The 18982-nt window shown below is 38.7% G+C and overlaps 1 non-coding gene across 1 annotated transcript; it reads right to left on the bottom strand.

Annotated features, from left to right (window-relative positions):
* Positions 1-9742: 9742 nt before the first annotated feature.
* On the bottom strand, positions 9743-9846 carry LOC120070395. The gene has a single exon (XR_005479890.1). It is a non-coding gene; the product is annotated as a small nucleolar RNA R71 (small nucleolar RNA).
* Between the last annotated feature and the right edge of the window lie 9136 nt (positions 9847-18982).

The following is an 18982-nucleotide window of genomic DNA, read 5'->3' as shown; positions in this document are numbered from 1 at the left end:
GGGGGAGAGTGAGAATAAAAAAAAAAAGGTGAGGAGGAAAAATAACATTATCAAGTTTTCATTTTTTAAAACTAGTACCTTTTTTAAAATTTGTTAAACTAGTTTTTCTCGGTCCAGACAAAATCGATCACCAAGATTTAGATTAGAACATTAACTTTTTCTAACTTATCGATTATTTTGGACATTCTCGGTGAAATCGGGCAATATTAACACCGCGGTTCTATTAATTTTTCAAAATTTTATATAATCTTTCCAAATCTTATACTAAATCTTATATCTTTTTAGATTTTCTCCATTTCAACTATTTTTTACCAAATCTTATATACAAATTTTACATAATTTTTCAAATTTGTATCCTAAATATTGTTTCCACAATTAAATGAATTTCCAAATTTCCAAATGAATTTACCAATTATAATTTTTTAGATGGATCTCAATTGCACTGTGAACATCAAATTTTGCGAATAAAAAAACTTAAGATTTGGGAAAATATAAAGAATCTTAGTGTTAATCTACCTAAGATTTCAGCTATATAGAATCTTAGTGTTACTTTTGTCAAGGATACATCAGATCCTTTATATCTCCCAAATAATTTGATCTTTAGGCTGAAAGATTTGAAAAATTAGGTAAGATTTGATATAAATTTTGGAAGGATTTGATAGAATATCGGTGTTAACGGCTCAAGATTTCCCTGAGAAAGCCAAAACGATGGATAAGATAGAAAAAGTTATTTTTTTATGTAAATCTTGTTGGTCAATATCGGGCGAGATGGACTAAGAAAAAAATTATTATAACGAGTTTTCAAAAAATGTGCTAGTTTTGAAAGATGAAAACTTAAGGAGACTATTTTTGAAATTTCCTAAACTAAATGGTGGCTAGTGAAGGGAATCAAATTCTCATGGAAGCGTGAAATCGTCTTGCATTTTGTTTTTTAGTTTTTAAGGAAACAAAAACAACAAAGAAAACATAAATAGATAAAGCAACAAACCTTAGTCGAATCAACTCTTCAAGTTTTCCTCTCTGTCTTCTCACGACCGTTTCTTCAATGAACAAAGGACACCATCGCAAGTGCAACCTTGTTATTCTCTAGGAATCCAAGGGTAGAAAAGTGGTCTCTATCACCTTGGAGAAAGAAGAATAATAGAGAATGATTGAGACGAAAAAATTTGATAGAAAATTTAGATTGGAGGGTAGGGTATTTCACAATGAAATTTTATCCCCTAAATTGATCATAAAGAGATATTTGTATGGCGAAGGGTTTACCCTTCTCCAAGTCTTTCCCAATGTACCCTTAAGCCCAATTAATTAAATAATACTTATTCAATTAATTAGCATACCAGTTACATAATCATATATATTAAATCCAATTTAATATATATACATATAATTAATTAATTAATTAATAAACATCGTAGGTTCATTTGTCTTCATCTCTCAAAATTAATTAATTAATTCTTCCTTAATCTAATTCATAAGAATTCAATTCAAATATTTCTCTCTTAAGTACAGATCACGTTTATAATTGACCATATCATATCAATGTCATTAATATGTTATTCCATCAATTGAATTGAAAAATTCATATCATTCCTCTTATCTATGAGATTAATTAATTAAACTCTTTAATTAAATTAATAAATTTTATTAACTACCGGTCACCCCACTAAAGACCAATAGGTGCACCCTTAGCACTGTAGGTATATTTCTATGTCCATGGATATAACTAATCAACAGTGAGTCGACATTTCACAAATCACTCATAACTATAGCTGGGTCAAATTACCGTTTACACCTATAGTTACCTCTAACTCTGTAAGTACGATTAATTCCTCTAATGAACAAACAGTTTATAGTTCAACTATAAATTAATATCTCTTGGACCAGTGAGATGTTGAAGCCTTAATGTTCAAGATCCGAAATCAACTATTAAAGGAGCAATTTATCTATTTTCCCTAAAGATGGGAATGAGTGAATTCCATCTTGTGTAGTTGTGTTCCTAGCTCCCTACTTGGACAGATCCCCAAAATGGTAGGCTTATTGAGTCGACTAACAAGGCCACTCCACCTATGAAAATCACAGGATTGCCCTCATAAACAAGAGTTCACAACTTAATCAGGATTAAGGTCAAATCACCTATGATCATCCTAGTGAAATGTAAGTCTCTTCTACTAGCAGTGTTATATAGAAAGACTATTCATTTTGTGGTCCTGTCTTATACAAACTCTTTGTATAAAATGATGTGAATTCAACTATTGAACCATTGCATGTACCTAAAGGTTCAATTACAATAAGCAAGACAAAGAAGATTCAAGAGGCATCCACACTACATCTTTAAAAACAAATTCACAAGAACCGACAAATAATTTTGAGGCCAAAGTTTTATATAATGTTAGTTCAATGAGTCAAGAAGAGAATGGCATGAAGATATCACAGGAAAAGTCCTATAGTTTGGAAGATGATACAGTGATAAAAAAAAAAGTGTGCAGATTTTGTGAAGAAAATGTTGTCAAGTGTGCACTGCATGGGGAAATGTGATGTCAAACCTTGTCAAACGTGCATATCTATTTTTTCGCCTTCTAGAGGAGATATTTAAGGCAATTGAAAACTTTCTACATTCCTAGTTTTGCATTTTGACTTATAATTTAGTATGCAATTAAGTTTCAAGTTTCTAGGTGTTATTTACTACAATTTGCAATTAATTGTATTTGAATGATTTTTGAGTTTCTTGGTCTATCCACGACCATTTGACCTATAAAATAGTTTGTAATATTCTTCAAAACAAAGAGGATCGATAGTAAAAAGCTTGTACTTATTCAACCCTTTGGTGTTATCTTTTTCTTTCAAATCTTGCTTTAGATTTGATATTTAAATCAATTCATTGTATTAGTTTTGATCAAACTAATTCTGGAATGAGTTGTTTTAGGATTTAAGAGTGACCATTATAGATTCTAAGTTTGATCTAAGTTAGCTTTCTTTGTGAGTGTTTTCAAGGATTCTAGAAGGACCTCTAGCTTTGCATCCAACAAGCATCGCGGGCACTTATCATAAAATACCCTCACTTTCATGTCTCCACATGAACGATCAGGATCTGATCATTTGTAGCACTTTACAACAATTGTGAAATCTACAAAGCGATTCTATTCATAGTGTCACCAGGATATGGTACCCAACCTTATCCATCTACTACAAACCATTTAGGTTATCACTTAAACATGATCTAAAATAACATTGAATCTTAGTTTATTGAATTGAACAAATGCAGTCTAAACGTCAATAAGATACCTCTTGTTTTATTAGATATTTGATTTGTTTTTACAAACTACAAGACATATGAGATTTAGGACATCAACTCCAATAGCTAGAATTTCTTCCCTTAAAAAAAAAAAGATACCTTTCATTTTCTTTTCTTTAAAAATAAAAATGCTCCAATTAAAAAAAAAAAAAAAAAAGAAGGAAAAACTTAAAAGATTTTATTTATGTCCAAATATCTCAAATTTTCTTAAGACAAACTTATTTTTAAAAAATATTACAAATTACCCAAAGTGAAGCCTTAAAAGATTCGGGAAAATTTTTAGTAATAAAATCTAAAATCTTGAAATTAAAGAGTTTAATTAAAAAGTTTATTTTTCCTAAATTTTACATTAATTTAATTTAACTAATTTATAAGATGAAAGTGAAATTATTTCAAATTAGAATCAACAACTAAGGAGTCTCATTAATTTATAATTAATGGATCAAAAGGGATTTAAAATCATGCTTTATTCTAAAATAAGCCTAGTTTTATATGCAGGGCGTTACATCTTCAAATCAACTTGAGGGGAGTGTTGGAATTTCTATATTTGTATATAAATATTAATTTGTCAAATATTTATTATTTATTGTATTTATTCTTTCCATATTTATAAGAGGTATTTCTCCTATATTCAGACCTAAATTACACATTCAACAAAAAAAAAAAAGATTATTTCAATTTAAGTGTCTAGCAGTGTTAAAGTTTGTTTTGACTTTTGTTTGGTAAGTTCTCGTGGGTTGATATTTACGATACTCATCAACATTTGACATAAATTTATTGATACCCACTGTGTTTTAGAGGTTAGATTGAGATTTGAAGTGTTGTAAGTCGTTTACCAATAGACTCGAAATGGTCGTGCTATTTTAGAAATTTTTTTGACAAATCGTCTTTAGAATCCAGCGTGCCCTAAGAAGCTTTGCACAGCCTTCACGCTGGTTGGAGATGGAAGTTTTTCTATTGCTTCAATTTTTTCTTTGTCCACCTCCAACCCATCCCGGGAGACCTTATGTCCCAACACTATGCCCTCCTTCACTATGAAATGGCATTTTTCCCAGTTAAGCACCAGATTCGTATCTTCACATCTCTTCAAAATATTCTCTAAGTTGGCTAGGCAGACTTCATAAGTGTTTCCATAAACGGAGAAGTCATCCATAAATATTTCCATAGAGTCATTGGGATAATCTGAAAAGATGGCCATCATGCACCTTTAGAACGTGTTTGGTGCATTGCAAAGGCCAAACGGCATGCGCCGAAAAGCAAATGTCCTATATGGGTAGGTGAATATGATCTTGTCTTGATCTTCTAGAGCTATCATGATTTGGTCGTATCCGGCATAACCATCCAGGAAGCAGTAGAAGTCATTCCCTGCTAGTTGGTCTAGCATTTGGTCAATGAATGGTAGAGGGAAATGATCTTTCTTCGTGGCCACATTCAGCTTGCGGTAGTCCATGCAAATGCACCATCCAGTGATGGTTCTTTGTGGTATTAATTCGTTGTGTTCATTCGAGACTACCGTCATGCCGCCCTTCTTCGGCACACACTGCACGGGGCTGACCTACGTGCTATCTGCTATAGGATAGATCATGCCCACATCTAGCCATTTGATAATCTTCTTCTTGACGACCTTCTTCATCACAAGGTTGAGTCTGTGTTGATGTTCAATTGTTGCTTTATGGTCATCTTCAAGACGAATGTGGTGCATGCAATATGCGGGGTTAATTCCTCTAATGTCAGTGAGCGTCCAGCCAATTGCTCGCACATGCTTCCTGAGAATGCACATCAACGCATTCTTCTGATCTTCGTTGAGCATAGATGAAATGATAACTGGCAGCTTCTCATTCTGCCCCAAAAATGCGTACTTTAAATAGGTTGGTAGGGTCTTCAATTCAAGTGTTGGTGGCTCCACTAGGGAAGGTTGCATTGTTTTTCTTTAATCTGTTTCTTTTGGCTCTACTTCTTGCTTCATGATCATTTCTTCTTCTTTTCTTGTTTTTGTTATGATCGCATTGCAGGCAGCAACGGATGCGCTAGCATCCTCTTCTTCATTCTCTTCATCAAACTTTTCTTCTTCAATCGAATTTTGGTCATCATTAGAGTCATGCAGGTCTTCTTCATCTAGAAACTTCATGGCACAAATTATATTAAACTTGAGCTTCTGTCCGTTGATACTCAAAGTGATTTCCCCTTTATGCACATCAATTTGAGCATGACCCGTTGATAGAAAAGGTTGCCCCAGAATGATGGGCACATCTTTGTCAGTCTCGTAGTCTAAAATGATGAAGTCAGCTGATAGGATAAATTTGTCAATGGTGATCAGCACATGCTTCACCTTTCCCTCTGGATGAACCAAAGATCTATCGGCCAGCTGGAGAGTCACTGTTGTGGGCACAAGTTGCCCCATATTTAATTGTCTAAAGATTGACAGAGGCATCAAATTTATGTTGGCCCCCAAGTCACACAGGGCTTGCTCGATGTATAGTCCTCCTATGGAGCAAGGAATGGTAAAGCTCCTAGGATCGCTCATCTTCAGTGGAATTATTGATTTTGAACTTTGCTTTAATGCTACCATGGCAAATTTTCCAGCTCCCCTCTTCTTAGTTACCATATCCTTCAAAAACTTTGCATAGGCGGGCATTTCCTCAATCGCTTCACTGAAAGGAATATTAACATGTAATTGCTTTAACATAGATAAGAAGTGTTTTTACTATACCTCTTCGTTCTTTTTCTTCCTTAGTCTCTGTGGGAAAGGAGGTAACTAAACTTTCACAGTTCCCATTTCAGGCTTTGAGGTCGACGCAACCTCCGGTTCTGCTGCTTCTTCTTCTTTTTCTTCTTCTTGCGTCATCGCAATATCAGGTTCAGCCGCAATGGAAGTTGTTCTACTAAGCTTCTTCTTCAACCTGACATTGATCTTTACATGATCCCCCCGAGTTGCGTGGAAGTTCAGTTGAACTTGGCAGAGCCCTTTGCGGTCTACTCTTCAGCTCACTCACAATCTGACCCATCTATAATTCGAGATTGCAGATGGACGTGGCCTTAATTCGAGATTGCAGATGGACGTGGCCTAACTTTGAAGCACGGTCTCATTTTTCTCTATGTATTGCTTCAATAGGCTCTCCAAAGAAGAGGATTGCGGTGGTTGTGAGCTACTTGTTTAGTTGCTCGTTTGACCGTTGTTGCGAGGGAAGAATCTTGGTGGCCCTTCTTTCTACGCCACAGGTTGGAAATTTTGTTGTTGATTCTTCCAAGCAAAATTGGGGTGGTTTCTCCACCCGGGGTTGTAGGTATTCGAAAAAGGGTTATTTTTTTAAAAAGTATACAGATTGTGGATTTTGTGGGCAATCTTCCATCGCATGCCCATCACCGCAAGTCGCACACCTTGAGGTGTTTTGACTTGATTTGCGTTGATTTGTCCGAGTTAGTTGTGGTGTTGGGCTGCTTATCGCAATTCTTGGATTAAATTTATCATTGCGGTCATCTGGTTTTGTAGTGAAGCAATAGCACCATCATTGCGTCAGTGTCTTGAGTCTCAATCTCTGGCACTTCTCCCTCCAATCTTCATGGTTCTTAGAGATGTGATCCAAAGATATTCTTTGCCTCGTCATAAAATGTTTTTATGAAGCAGACACTTGTGCTGCCGTATTGGTAAGTAGTTGCAAAGTGAGATTCAAAACATGATAGAAAATCTCTATTTGAAGGCAGTCTGGCAACCCATTATGTGGACAGTCCCGGACCAACCTCTTAAACCTCGCCTAAGCATCGCCGACGATTCGTCCATGTTTGTTCAAATTTGTGATAAGTTCCTTCGTCTGGCATTCTCGTAGGTGGAAAATATCTCTTCCATAAAATTTCTCCTTCCACTACCTGTTCCAAGAAGTGATCTCTCCTGGCGTCGAGGGAAATGCTCATTTTCTAGCCTGATCACAAAGAGAAAAATGGAACAGACGTAGTCGAATCTTCAGAAGAGATGTTTAGGAACACAAAAGTATTGCAGATTTCAATAAAACTTTAGAGGTGGGCGTGCGGGTCTTCGCCACGCCTTCCTTCGAATTGACCTGCAGTCTGGATTATCTACAGCATCACTGGCTTCATTTCGAATCGATTTCTGTCGAGGGAAGGCCTCATGATTCCTGGGGAGAAATCATAGAGGTTTGGCAATGCATAGTCCCTAATGGGCCTATTGTGATCATTTGCCAACAGAATTGGATTCGCCATGGCATTGTTATCATTTGATGCTCCATTTCTAGGTTGCTTCGCCATCTCTTCTTTATCTGACTGTGGTTGTTGTTGGCGGTCTCTCAATCTCCTTCTAAATGTCCTCTCAATCTCTGGGTCGTAATTTGCCAAAGATTGAGAGTCTGCAAAAAAATCAGAAAAATTACCGTTAGCACTCTATTTTACCGAAGTCCCCGGCAAGGGCGCCAAAAACTTGATGCTTGATTTTATGAAGTGGAAATGTGGATGATATGCATTAATGAATTTTCCTTGTGCACTCAAGTTTCCCCAGCGAAATCCAAGTGTAAATTTCTCTGAGTTTCCTGGTAAGTCCAGGGTCGAACACAGGGACTTATGAAAACAGATTGCGTTGATAATTTTTATGAAAACCTTGCGATAACCAAGTAAATAAATTGTTGGTATGTTGTTTGATTGCATTGACAAGAAATAAATAAACAAATGCGGCGAAATTGAGAAAAGACAGTTGCGTGATAGATGCAATGAGTATGCGATGAACAAGTTAAGAAGATCTTTAGCTAGCATTACTTGGGAATGCATCAGACTACGCGATCATGTTACAACCATGAACAGCAAGTCATTTTCCAATGCAAATGCGATTCTCCTAAGTCTAGGACACATGTGTTGAATGCAAAATGTCCATAGAGCTTATCCTTAAGTCTCTACTCTTGTCCTATGCGATGATGCAAAATGCATAAAAGCAAGGTGACTGCATACAATCATATCCTATCTCTAGGATGCATGCGATGTGTTGATAACAAATAGTGCTCATTCCTAAGCTCTTATCTCTTGTTTATGTGTTCTAATCTGGCTCTTTCGAGTCTAGATTCTAACCTAACCTTCCCAAGTCTAGATCCTGTCCTTGGACTACCTTCCCGAGTATCTCTAATGGACGAATGAAGCATACATAATACAAGATAATCGCAAAGACTGAAGATTCCCTAGTTGTGCTAGCTAAATGCTTCTCAACACATTCAACTGATTTAGTTACTCATGCGTGAATAATAGAGAGTGAACAGATATAGAGAAGGAAATTCCATTCTTATAAATGAGTTGAGTACAAAATGACAATGGAAGTTAAAGGTAGAGAGCCTGGTAGCAATTCCTTGCTGACCGAGGCTTTTACATTGCAATCTCTATTCAATTCTAAAATTGTTCCTACTTCTGCAGGCATTGGCCCTCTCTCTATCCTTGGAGCTTTCTGCGCTCTCCCAAGCTTAACGGAACGATCTGCCGGCACAACTTCCTCCCTCGCGTCTGCCTTAAAATGAAAGAAAACTATGAACAAAGACGTGCGAACTGAAATATGAAATCTCTAATTGTTGAACCCCTTCTCTAAAGAATGCCCTTGGTATTTATAGACATCCAAGGTGAACGGCGGCTTCTCTCTCGTGATTGTACAGATGGAACGACTTTAATTCCTGACTAATGCGTCGAATATTTGTCATCGAAAAGCTTAATGTACTTTGTGACCGTTATTGGCTGTCAACTTAATTCGGATTCGACTGTCGTCAGCTTTTTATCCCATCGCGATTAATTAGTCTTTCACCCAGATGCGCTCGCCATGTTGCGCTGACCAAGTTGTGACGATCCTTCTTGGGCGAACGTTTGTGAACAAAATCATCGTAAAAACTTGCGGTGAAGTTGTGCTCGACCAATGATTTCTTATGATCGCAATTCTTGCATTGCGTCAATGCATATTCTGCACAAAAATATAAAAATCAACTGTTCTAATGCGATAAACGCATGTGACTGCAATATTAAGATACTGATACTTAATGGACGTAAATTAACATATTTCATCAACGCAATCCAACATTGTTTAAGAACTTAACACTATGATAACGTGCATTTCTACCCATTATCAGCGTCTTCTGTGTTGTATGATTTTTCACCAAGGATCATATATCCAACGTCGGATGGGACAAGATTTAAATGAAATCTATAATGCTACAAATGCTTCAAACAGCTGGCCAGTTTGAAGGTGCTCGTGGAAAAAACCCTCATGCCCACATGAAACGCTTCCTGGAGACGTGCAATTCTTTTGTGATTCCTGGAATCACCCCAGAATCTATCAGGCTATCCTTATTCCCATATTCTCCACGTGACGATACAAAGCAATGAGTGAGTTCTTTAGAGCCTGGGGAGATAAAGACTTGGGAAAAGTTAGTGGAAAAATTCATGCAAAAAAACTTCCCACCCACCACTAATGTAAGAAGACGGAGAGAAATAATGAACTTTGAGCAAGAAGAAATCGAAACTTTGAGTGCCGCATGGGAGCGCTTCAAAGGACTGGTCAATAACTATCCCCATCACAGATTACCTTTAACTGTCCAGATGAAAACCTTTTATGGAGAATTGACAGAGCATCTCAAATGGTAGCCGACGTAGCTGCAGCTGGCGGTATCATGGATAAATCTTACAACGAAGCTAAGAAAATACTAGACCGCATTGTAAAGCATAATATGGAATGGGTAGATAATACTTATGACGCAAAAGCAGATAGGAGAAGACGCTCTCAGAATGTAAACTCTGTTGATTCTAATGCAATAGCCACGCTTTCTGCACAAGTGGCTACCATGACAAATCTTTTGCAGAATATATCACTGTGGAACACATCAAACACACAAAAGGTAAATCAGGTGGAAACATTCGTACAGCCCATGGTTAGCTATGTAGGTTGTGGAGATCCTCATTCCTACACCGACTGCCCGCAGAACCCGTAGTCAGTCTGCGGATTCTTTGGGGGGGGGGGGGTCACCAATAGGAGCAACACCAGCTAGGGGTAAATCAGCAACATAGGTAGGGACCGCCGCCTAGATTCTAGCCATCTCAGCAGCCACACCAATAATCCTTCAATAAAGGAGGTCATGCATTGAGTTCAGCTTCTCTGCTTGAAAACCTCTTAAAGGAATATATCGCCTAGAATTACGCATTGCTAAAAAGCCAAGCGTCATCCATTAGTAGTCTGGAGATACAAGTGGGGCAAATCGCTAGTGAGCTGGAGAATCAACCGCCAGGAGTCCTGCCCAGCAATACAAAAGCCCTAGGAAATAGTAACGGAAAAGAGCAATGTCATGTGGTGACATTACAAAGCGGCAGAACTCTTGTGGAAATAATAGTGAACCCAAGAAACAACAATCCTTCAACTGAGCACACAACACGCCCAAAAGCATTTGAAGATCAAGAAGAACGAATGCCTGAATCTACAAGTCATTCCAACCCGACCACGTCTAACGTAGAAGCACCTATGGTGTAGCTGAAGGCACCATTTCCCAGACGCATGCTAAAGAAGAATCATGAGCAGCAGTTCAAGCGTTTTCTTGAACTTTTAAGGCAACTGCACATTAATATCCCACTTATAGAAGCCTTAGAATAAATGCCTAAGTATGTAAAATTTTTTAAGGATATTTTGACGAAAAAAAGAAGAGTTAGCGAGACAGAAGTAATTGCTTTAACACAAGAGTACAATGCTTTAGTCAGCAACAACTTACCCTGCTCATCCTAAAGCTGTTTTCAATGGTTGAGCACTTCGTTCATGAGCAGGAAGCTTAACGATCCCATGCTCAATCGGAGGGTTAGATGCGGAACATGTGTTGTGTGATCTAGGAGCAAGCATCAACCTCATGCCTCTCTCAATTTTCAAGAAATTAGGAATTGGTGAAGCGCAAACCACTTCTGTAACGCTTCAACTCACTGATAGAATAATCACATATCCTGAAGGAAAGATTGAGGATGTTCTAGTGAAAGTTGATAAGTTCATATTCCTAGCGGATCTCATCATCCTTGATTATGAACTAGACAAGGATGTGTCAATCATTCTTGGACGCCCCTTTATTGCCACTAGGAAAGTGCTAATAGACATACATAAGGGAGAATTAACCATGCACGTAGTTAACCAAGAAATGAAATTTAATGTGTTAAACGCATTAAAATTTTCTAATGATGAACAATGTCAACTTAGCAACTCAATAGAATTGCCTGAAGATGAAGAAGCGGACCAAGTTTATGGTCCTTGTGTTGGGAGAAACCATGAAGAAATTTGAGCCACTAAGTCTAAGTGAGCGGCAGACTAAGCCAACGCGTCCATCATTGTAGGAACCACCAGAACTAGAATTGAAACCTTTACTTGACCACCTTAAATATGCTTTACTTGGATTAAATAACACTTTACCTGTAATTATTTCAGCTAATCTTTCTAAGCCTAATGAATGCTCTCTTTTGCAGATGTTACAAAGACACATGTGGGCAATAGGATGGATGCTAGCTGACATCCGTGGCATCAACCCATCGTAATGCATGCATAAGATTAGGCTAGAAGAGGGAAAGACTGGATTAATTGAGCCTCAACGTAGGCAATATCCCTAATGAAGGAAGTGGTGAAGAAAGAAATCATTAAATGGCTGGATGCAGAAGTAATATATCCTATCTTTGATAGCAGCTGGGTGAGCCCAGTTCAATGTATCCCTAAAAAGGGAGGCACTACAGTGATAGTTAACAACAATAACAAACTCATCCCTTCAATAACTGTCACAGGCTGGCGCATCTGCATGGATTATAGGAAACTCAATGCGGCAACCAAGAAGGACCACTTCCCTCTCCTCTTCAAAGACCAAATGCTTGAACGATTAGTCAGAAAAGACTTTTACTGATTTCTAGGTGGATACACTGGATACAACCAAATTCTTATCGACCCGAAAGATCAAGAGAATACGACATTCACATGCCCATTGTGAACATTCGCGTTCAGACGTATGCCTTTCGGACTGTGCAACGTACCAAGAACGTTCCAAAGATGCATGATGGCAATTTCTTCAGACTTCCTTGAACAGACCGTTGAAGTTTTCATGGATGACTTCTCATTTTTTGGAGACTCCTTTCAATCTTGCTTAGACAACCTAGAGGTCGTCCTTGCGCGATGCGAGGAAACGAATCTTGTGCTTAATTAGGAAAATGTAACTTTATGGTGACTGAAGGTGTTGTTTTAGGTCACAAGGTGTCTAAGGTCGGACTAAAAGCCGATGAAGCCAAAATTGATGTCATAGCTAAACTTCCCCTGCCTGTAAATGTGAAAGCATTACGAAGTTTTCTAGGACATGCAGGCTTCTACAGAAGGTTCATAAAAAGGTTTTCTCAGATTACGCGTCCTCTGAGCACACTACTAGAAGTGAACCGTCCTATGTATTTGATAACGATAGCCTCGACACATTTGAAACATTGAAGTATGCGTTAACGATAGCTCCGATATTAATAGCACCGGACTGGACGCAGCCCTTTATTCTGATGTGCGACACAAGCGATGTTGCAGTTGAAACCATGTTGGGGCAAAAGAAAGGAAACTTGATACACCCCATCTCCTATACATCAAAGACTCTAAATGACTCTCAGGAGCTTTACACGACTATTGAAAAGGAAATGTTGGCAGTAGTGTTTGGAATTGAAAAATTCAGATCTTATCTAGTTGGTGCGTCAACAACCATTTACACAGATCACTCTGCCATTAAATTTCTGATGAGCAAGAAGGATGCAAAACCGAGGTTAATTAGATAAGTGTTGCTCTTGCAAGAATTTGACATTGACATCAAGAACAGAAGAGGGACTGAAAATCAGGTGGCTGATCACCTGTCGAGGTTAGAAAATCAAGAGATACAAGACAAACAAGCTGAAATCAGGGATGTGTTCCCTGATGAATGTTTATTAAAAGTTGAAGATAGGGAACCGTGGTACGCAGACATTGTTAATTACTTAACCACCAAATAATTCCCTGAGCACTTCAACTCTCAACAGAAGAAATGGCTTGTACACGATAGCAAATTCTATTTTTGGGATGAACCGTTTCTTTACAAACAAGGTCTCGTCTCCATCATGCGTCAGTGCATTCTAGAAGTAGAGACACAACGCATCCTAGTTGAGTGCCATGACTCTTCTTACGGAGGTCATTTTGGAGGACAAAGAACTGTTGCAAAGGTTCTCCAAAGTGGCTATTTCTGGCCCACCTTCAAAGACTCAAAGGAGTATATTCTCAAGTCTGACCCATGTCAAAGCACGAGAAATATATCCTTAAGGGACGCGATGCCTCTGAATAATATACTTGAAGTTGAATTATTTGATGTATAGAGCATCGATTTCATGGGACCTTTTTCTTTGTCCTGCGGTCAACAATACATCTTGCTAGTAGTAGACTATGTATCAAAGTGGGTTAAAGTTGTGGCTTGTGCCAAGAACGATGCGGCGACTATTTCAAAGTTTCTCACCAATAATATTTTCACACGTTTTGGAACGCCGAGGGCGTTGGTGAATGACTAAGGTACACATTTTATTAATTGCATCATTTCAAAATTACTTGTTAAATACAATGTCAAGCACAAAATTGCTACCACATATCACCCTCAAACCAACGGTCAAGCAGAAGTATCCAATCGGGAAATAAAGGCAATATTGGAAAAGGTAGTCAATGCATCGCGAAAAGATTGGGCACAAAAATTAGACGAAGCACTTTGGGCCTACAGAATTTCCTACAAAACTCCAATGTGTATCTCCCCATATCTTTGGTATTTGGAAAAGCCTATCACTTACCCTTAGAGTTGGAGTACAAAGCTTTTTGGGCAGTGAAAATCTAAACTTGAACCTGGAAGCCGCGGGCAAACAATGTAAGTTTCAACTCAATAAGCTTGATGAATGGCAGATGAACGCATACCAAAATAAAAAAAAATCTACAAGGAAAAGACTAAACGTTGGCATGACCAATGCATCAGTAAGAAAGAATTTTCTATTGAACAAAAAGTCTTGTTATTCAACTCATGTTTGCGTTTCTTTCCAGGAAAATTGAAATCTAAGTGGTCAGGATCTTTTATCATTAAAACAATCTTTCCACATGGAGTTATTGAACTAACACGAGAAGATGGCACTAATGCATTCAAAGTGAATGAGAAAAGGGTGAAACCCTACTTTGAAGGAAGTATAAAACGATAGAAGTCATCTCTCGAGTTGTACGAAGCCAACTCAGGCTCGCGTCGGAGCTTCCCTACATTCAAACAAACACATATTCCAGGGACGCTTCCTTTACACTAACTCTTTGCATTCTGTAATCTATGTTTGCGTTGTTTACAATTTACTTTGCGTTATTCTTTGCTTTGATGTATGGTCATTCGTTGAATTATGCGTTAAAAAAAATTGAATGTATGTTAAATCAACTTGAAGAAGTTTATGATAGAAAAGGGAGTAGGATTCTAATGCGTTGGACTTAAGCCAACGCATAAACCAACCATCAGAAGAAAGGACGTCCTTCAAAGACATAAAGCACTCGATTGCTTAGAAACCCTGGGGGCGTCCTTTCATCTGCACCATTAATGACGATGTCAGGCGTCGCCTGACGTCGCTTCACATTCCCCCAGCAGCCTATAAAAGGCAACCTCTAGTGCTCTCTTCTTCTTTCTTTACTCTCATTCTTTCTTCTTGAAATCCCTTGCTATTACTCGAGCTTTCGAAGCCCTCATCGTCCGTTTGAACTAGACATTTCAGTCAGCACTCTGGTTGTCTTCCTCAGCCACGATGTCAGACGCTTCAGATAGCCAAAACCAATCACTATGCTTTGGAGGTGATTCACTGGTAAGTGCCTTCTTCTCTTCTTTTGTTTCGATGTCGCATCCCCCATCCTCTCGTCCAGCATCGAAAGCGCCTATTTCGGCCAAACCTTCGCGCGACGGTTCATCCTCTATCTTTCGAAGACCATCTCGGCCGAAACCCTCTAAAACCATCCAAAAACCTCAACCCTCTAAAACCTCTCAAAACCTAAAACCTTCACCAAACTTAAACCTAAAACCCCTACCAAACCGATGTGGCAGGCTGTAGCTAGGCATCCTTCAACCTCTTCTTCTGCCGCTAAACCCTACAGACAGCCCATACCACCACCAGTTTTACCAAACATCAGTCTTATGGTTGCGATGCATGACCCTACCTCAGCCCACCTTTGCATCGCTCCATCACCTGTCGTGCGTCCCATTACCCCTATTTCCATCCAACCCTTAGCCATAATTTTCCCCATCGAAATGGAACCATCCAGCCAACCCATTCAACCAACCTCACCTATCATCATATCATCCCCTAGATTGCTGCATATCCCATCTGGCACCCACTGACCACACCACCTAAACCAAGCTCTAACAATCCTGCGTCAGAGCACGATAGTGCTGTTCCTGCGGAGCTTGCTCAAAGGGACGAGCAGGAAGTCTTTGGGGCGATTTTAGCAAGCTTAAACCAAGGACAATTCGATGTAGATCAAGTGATGTGTTCTGACCAAACCAACGCATCACTTGAAGTTGAAGAGGAGGCGAAGCGATACATGATGATGCTCGAAGCTGAGTTAGAATAAGAAGAAAACGAAGAGAGAGAAAGGTAGGTTGCCCTAGACGCATCGCAACCTCAACAAACCGATGCAAATGAAGGGTTGTCAAAAAGAAAAAGAAAGTTGATTTTGGAGAATGATGAAGAAGAGCGTCCTGCACGTGGAAAGAAAGTTCAACGACATCCTTATAAAGAAATGATTCTTACCTGAACGCAACCCATTTCCTGCTTATATAACAGACACTGTGGACGCAATAGGCTGACGTCAACTTTGTGTTGGGCCCACAAGGATTTGCCCAACCTTGTCCACCATTTCTATAATAGTGAGTTTGATGAAGAGAAGAATGCAGCGCTTGTAGATGATATCCTGGTGCGCTTCTCTGCCAACAGAATCAATGAAGTGTTCAACATCGAGAGCAATCCGGACGCAGAAGGAATAGCATCTTGGAACAACCAACTCCCAGCCATTTAGAAGATGCATTAAGAGTAGTGGCCAAACCTGGAAGCACTTGGCAAATTTCAGGAACTGAAGTGGCGATTTTAGCTTCCAGGAACCTCACACCTCACACAAACCTATGGTTATATTTAATTAAGAACTGTATCATGCCAACAATGCACGATGAAATGGTTTCAAGAGAACACGTCATGGCCATTTACTACATCATGCAGCGCATCCCCCTATACATAGGGATGATAATCGCGGATCAGATCAAGGCCATCAAAGCAAACCCACAGGGCCAACTTTACTTCCCTTGGCTAATCTGCGTGCTGTGTGAACACGGGGGCATCCCTCTAGGGAATGAGTATGATGAGATTGATGGTCTCATGGACATCAAATTAATCAAGCATCTACTTCGCAATTCGCCAAATCAGCCTTCCCTACCTCTTAAGACTGTGGCAGCAAGACCTCGCTCCTCCCAACGCACCTCCAAAACAAAACACGTCCATATTGTTGAACACAGCAATGATGCTTCAGAAAATGAACGAGGATCTAAAGTGGATCATGCGTTGACAGAAGAAGAAGCGCGTCCAGACTTGAACCTTCCTCTTTCAAACTCACCCTTAGCCTCGCGAGATGACGAGATTCTTGATCTGACCCATCTCCAATTCCAACCTTCATCCCTCCTTCAACTATATTTTAACATACTGGGTTAGGGACAAGTAACACAAGAAACTCAGAAGACCCAATTGGAAGAATTGAAAAACCAACACCACCTCTAGTAAGTGCCAATCTAGATGAGTTGAAGGCGTTCATTAGGGATCAATTCAAACCACTTGTTGCATCCATAGAAACACTTCAGTGTGCGGAAGAAAACAAGAAGAATGCAGGACCAATTCGTCTTTACAATGCAATACATCAACCAGGTTCTAATAGGGATGTATGCTCTTCCACCTCTGCCTGCCCACCTGATGAACCCTCTGTGCTTCATGGATAAAGACCCTACAGATGGACAGGAATGATGCACCAACATAGTGAAATTTGGGGGGTGTTGGTTATTTTGTTTTGTCCATTGACCTTTTGTAATAGTTTGTTTTGTTTTTGTTATTCCATAGTTGGCCTATTGATGAAATGAATGAAATTCCTATCATTTTTCATTTTTGCGTTTGTCTTTAGCATACCTCTTTTTATTCTTTGGGTATTTGTCTTGTGCTCTGATTTACCTCAATGATATTACTAATATACAAAATTTATAAGTATAGAGTAGGCTTAAGAAAATCAACCAAGTCTGAACTTCTCTAAAACTCAAGTACATGCTTTCTTTTTTACGCATGCAAGCCCTACTCGAACCTCCTTTTGAAATTCTCAATGCCTTTTCAAAATTTTGTTACTCTTTTAGCAATGAGGATTTTGCTGATCTCCAAAATTTAGGGGTGAGGGAAGTCCAAGTTAAAACGCGTTAATCAAATAAATTTAACAAACTAAAATATTAGACAAGAAGAAATAAAATAGAAGGTTGTAATACGCAAACTCCTCTGCCAATACTTTATAAAAGAAAACCTCAAATTGCCAAGAGTTAGATTGGAACAGGCACTTAGCCGTAGTTGGATGCTCGCATAACACCCATGGGGGCAAGCCAAAATGAAGTTAAGTCTCCTAGACCAACGCATCCCAAAACTCCACAATCTAGCTTAAAGAAACTATATCCTGAAATGCATACATGCTTAGATATTAGTTCAATTGTGAAGGGCTCTCACTCGTAGTTGGATGCTCGCATGACACCCGTGGGGACAAGCCAAAATGAAAATGGGATACTTGGAACAACGCATGGGTGGTCCAAAATTCGTATTTTCTTACCTGCATCTTGTTTAAAAAGAAATCATCTAATGCATTGTTGGTTTAGAAAAACGAGAATGTTTTGAAAAGCGAAAGAAGTTGTTGACAAAAGGCTTACTGCACTGGAAATAAAACATTCTTCCTTTTAGAAAAGAATCAAACATTCATTACATTTTCAAGACACCAATCTCAAACTTATAAGTTGAATATGATGAGAGGTGAAACCTGCACACTTAAGACAATGAAGATAACAAGGAATTATTTTTGGAATGCTCAAGGACGAGCATTGTTCAAAATTTGGGAGTGTGATAACTTGTATTCTCTTAAAAGTTGGAACGATTAGGGTTTTTAATGATAAAATCTCATCATTCTTAGAAAAAAATGCATGGAATTACTCAAACACTACTGAACTTGTACAAAAGAATGTTTATTGTTGAAAGCTGCGTCACTAACGCATATTATTGCAGGATTTCAACAAAGATTCTAGGTGTCGCAGGCAACGTCAATGTATGAACATGCGTTGGAGGGATTTCAATGCAACAAAGGTTCATTGACTTAGGCTGTTTGTGTCAAATCACTACTTGCAAGCATGGGCATCTGACTGGCAGCGTCTGAAAAGTGTCTGAATGTCAGGTGGCGGACCAGTGTATGGAATTTAATGTTGTCTCATTATCAAGCTGGTGAAGAGCAATGCCTATAAATAGATGAAATCCCACCAAACGAAGTGTAATCAGGTCATTTTGCATAATTCCAAAAACTAGAGACTTAGAGCTTTGTTGCTATTACAAGAAGAACACAAAGGGAAAAGATATATCCCCACTGTTGATCAAGGAGTGAAG

The sequence above is a fragment of the Benincasa hispida genome, chromosome 1, assembly GCF_009727055.1.
Source record: "Benincasa hispida cultivar B227 chromosome 1, ASM972705v1, whole genome shotgun sequence".
NCBI lineage: Eukaryota > Viridiplantae > Streptophyta > Magnoliopsida > Cucurbitales > Cucurbitaceae > Benincasa > Benincasa hispida.
This window is presented reverse-complemented; position numbering and strand designations above follow the sequence as displayed.